The following is a 3971-nucleotide window of genomic DNA, read 5'->3' as shown; positions in this document are numbered from 1 at the left end:
AGTAGTAGTAGTAGTAGTAGTAGTAGTAGTAGTAGTAGTAGTAGTAATAATAATAATAATAATAATAGTAATAATAATAATAATAATAATAAATTGAATTTATAGGCTAAATAAGTGCTCAATACACTTGTCAAAAATACAAAGATCATAGCATCCACCACCCAGTTTAAAAAATGATCGTAACTCTCCATCTCTCACTCTGTGAGTCTGTACGTTTGCAGTTCCAAACTTAAAAGAATTTTCTCAGTCTCTTCCAACTCATCATCTTCGGTTTGAGGAACAAGATCTTAAGACGACAGAACACCCTGAAGTATACTAATTAAAGCAAGGACAGGCGAAAATTCTACACAAAGGCGTGAACCTGGACCTCACTAGATACATCATGTGCATACACATGCCTAAAAAGCGATGGCGAGTGGTGTGGTCACACACTGACACCTAGCCTACCTACAAAATGACGCACATGGAGATGACTTACACTTTCCATCTGCTTATTCAAAAAGTATTCAAAAGGACACCATCAGAATCGGACATCTGGCACATTAGCAGGAAGTACCCTGCGTACTATTATTACCCCTCCCCCCCCCCCCACACACACACACACACACACACACACACACACACACACACACACACACACAAACGTACACACGTTCAACTGTGGTAAAGCCGACCTCCCCTGATTTCGCACGTCTTGGCTCGGTGTTTTCAAAAAGTAATCCGTTTTATGGCGCAAGAGAGAAACGTTAAATCTGCGACCCTGCCTCATAAACAATCATTCTGTGCTAAAACGGGCGTCACGGCCCTATAATAAAACATCGTTAAAAAAAGGGAGGAGTGCCATTCTGTGCTAGACCAAGCGTTAAGTCTTTATACTTTAAAATATTGGAAGAGAGATAAGGAGGGGGAGGGGATGGCACCTATTTGTGCTAAAGAGACTTTAAGCCTTAACCAATAACACACTGTTAAAGAACAGAAAGAGAAAATTACGGTGCTGAAGTAGGCGTTCAGTCAATACTATGAAATAATTATTCATATTATTTATAAGTTGTTATAGAAATAGAATACAAACGGTCGATACAACTTTTACAAATGTGAGGCAGCGTTGTGGAATCAGGCTCTCGTCAATTTTTGGGCATGTAACGTTATTGGTATCATCTTAAAGCTTGTTCACTTGTCTTTATTTGGACGAAAAATATATCCCTTTATCTTGAATACAGGTCGAGATATTTGTGAATGAAAGAGGTGGGGGTCACCTGTTTTCAGAGGTAAAATTAGTGAGAAAATGGCCGCTAAAGATTAGTTATTTCCTTAGCTTTAGAGTCCGTGGTAACTAAAAATTTACATTTTTTGTGCCTTTTATCAACGTTTTTCAGTAAAATCCACACAGAAATAAGTTCTTTAATGGGCATGAAAGGCGTTGAGCCAAAAAACAAAAATTTGATAAAAATCCACAAACCAACAGAAAAAAGCAAGTTTCTTCACTTTAATTATTTTTACGAGAGCCTGATTCCACCACGCTGCCTGACAAATGGCATTCCACCCGTCTCTTGTCTTTTGCTCAAACTCAAAGTCTCACGACAAATTACGTTTTACTAAAGGGTCACTGTATATGACGTGTCAATTCCATGCTACATGTATGAAACAATATCAGAAGCAAGAAAAGAAAAGACCAAGAGTTTTAACGCGCCCATTGACCCAGTTTAAATAATTTTGGAGGCGTGCTTCGACCCTACCTGACAGGACCAGCGGGGGCTGAAACGGCCAGAAATACTGAGATACTCGATAATAATAATTGTGAGGAAGCGAGGTGGAATCAGGCTCTCGTCAAAATAATCAAAGTGAAGAAACTTGCATTTTTTCGCAGGTTTGTGAACTTTTATCAATTTTTTGTTTTTTGGCTCAACACCTTTTATGCCCATTAAAAAACTCATTTCTGTGTGGATTTTTCTGAAAAACGTTGATTAAACGCACAAAAAACGTAAATGTTCAGTTACCACGGACTCTTAAGCTAAGGAAATAACGAATCTTTGGCGGCTATTTTCTCACTAGTTTCACCTCTAAAAACAGGTGACCCCCACTTCTTTCATTCACAAATATTTCTACTTGTATTCAAGATATATATATATTTTTTTCAACCAAATAAAGACAAGTGAACAAGCTTTAAGATGATACCAATAACTCTACATGCCAAAAATTTGACGAGAGCCTGATTCCTCCATGCTGCCTCACAATTATTCTCCCCAAACGGGAATCGAACTCAAGTCTCCTGCTTGCGACGGTAAAGCGCCTCTTATAATCACTACATCACAGACGCCGGTTTCCAGTTTGGACTTTAGTCGTCCTCCCCCCCCCCCTCCCCCCCATTATGGTCTCAATTTGGTCCGAGCCACCAGATTCAAGATGCGCATATTCCAGCCCAGTAAGGAATAACAGCTAGATAGCTACGTCAACAGTACAAAATATTCACACGAACTACCAAAGCTGCTACTCTCACAATCAAGCACGCGGACAGTTCAAAACAAGACTTATATCCCCATAGCAACAGACACATTTTCTGTAATCGCTAACAACACGTTTAAACGCATACTTTAGCTTTAAAAAGATGATCCCCGGGACAAAAAAGCGGTCAAAGTGACTAAAAAAGAAGAAAAAAAAGAAAGAAAAAAAAGCCAACAAAAAGCACAACAAAAAATAGAAAACCCACAAAATGTGTTATTTATAGATCTAGACACACGTGTTTTTGACAATATCCCGCTACCTTAAAATTCCAAAGTTCTATGTGCTAGGTATTAAATTTTGAGAAATTTGACGTAAAAAATGTATGTTGAGTTTCACAACATGCCAAGCTCTTTTGAATGCAATTATTCTTTGAATATCTTGATAACGACTCCGAATAATCTGACGATTTTGAATGAGCCGACAGAACATTAAGATTTCTGACCTCATGGTCTTAGCAACTCAAAACGGCCGATAATGTAAGATAGAACTTTGTAATTCCGAAGTAAAGACCTGCTGTTCATGCCAGATATACCTTGTGGGCCGAACCGTCGGTACGAGTCACACATATCAAATCAAAAGGCATTAACTCTCAATACTTCAGTTTACTAGCAAACACATGAAACCACCGTAGAACACACTTCATACAATATTTGCGTGCATGATAAGCCTTATCTTAGAGCTGTGAAGCTAAACCGTCTACCTTTCGCACATTCAGATGAACTCACACGAGCCGATATCTTCTCTCGTTTTATAAATAGAACCTAACACGCCGTGACGTCACCATACTCAATTCGTCGGTCATCACTTCCAAGATAAAAGTTATTACGGAAAAATATGACGTTCTACAGCATACTCATTTCTCTACTTATTTGTTTAGACAATGATTTCTAAATAACCAAAGAGTCCATTTTATGTTCCCCCAGTTCATTAATACTGTTATAAAACAGGACTGTTGTCTGCAGTGCTGAGCTATAAAACAACTGGTGAAGAGGGACGCCTTCAGGGGTGCCTTGTCGTGATCGGAGAAGGTTAACAATTAAAGGATCGTCATAATCGCAGAGCATCGACAGTTCACGGATCGTCATAATCAGACAGCATTAGCAATTAACGGAGCTCTATAATCGGAGGAGGTTAACAATTAAAGGATCGATACACCATGGGAGGAAACCCTTGATATTTATCCCAGCAACAATCTGATAGCCTGGCGCGTCTCATTTTGTATTGTTATGGCTGTCTTTCCCGCCGTGAGATCGAGATAACGCCGTCCATGAAGTATCTCTCTCGTCCCAATACCGCCTTTGTCATGAGTGATGATATTAACGGTAACAACGCGGCCGTTAGCCATTGGGAGGAGGAAAAGCAAAGATCAAGCTGTTCAGGCTGGTCAGGGTTTGCAGGTAGGGCTGGGCAATGAGTCGATTTAGGAAAAATCCGGATAATAATAATAATAATAATAATAATAATAGATA

Source organism: Aplysia californica, unplaced genomic scaffold (genome assembly GCF_000002075.1).
Source record: "Aplysia californica isolate F4 #8 unplaced genomic scaffold, AplCal3.0 scaffold00255, whole genome shotgun sequence".
Classification (NCBI taxonomy): domain Eukaryota; kingdom Metazoa; phylum Mollusca; class Gastropoda; order Aplysiida; family Aplysiidae; genus Aplysia; species Aplysia californica.
This window is presented reverse-complemented; position numbering follows the sequence as displayed.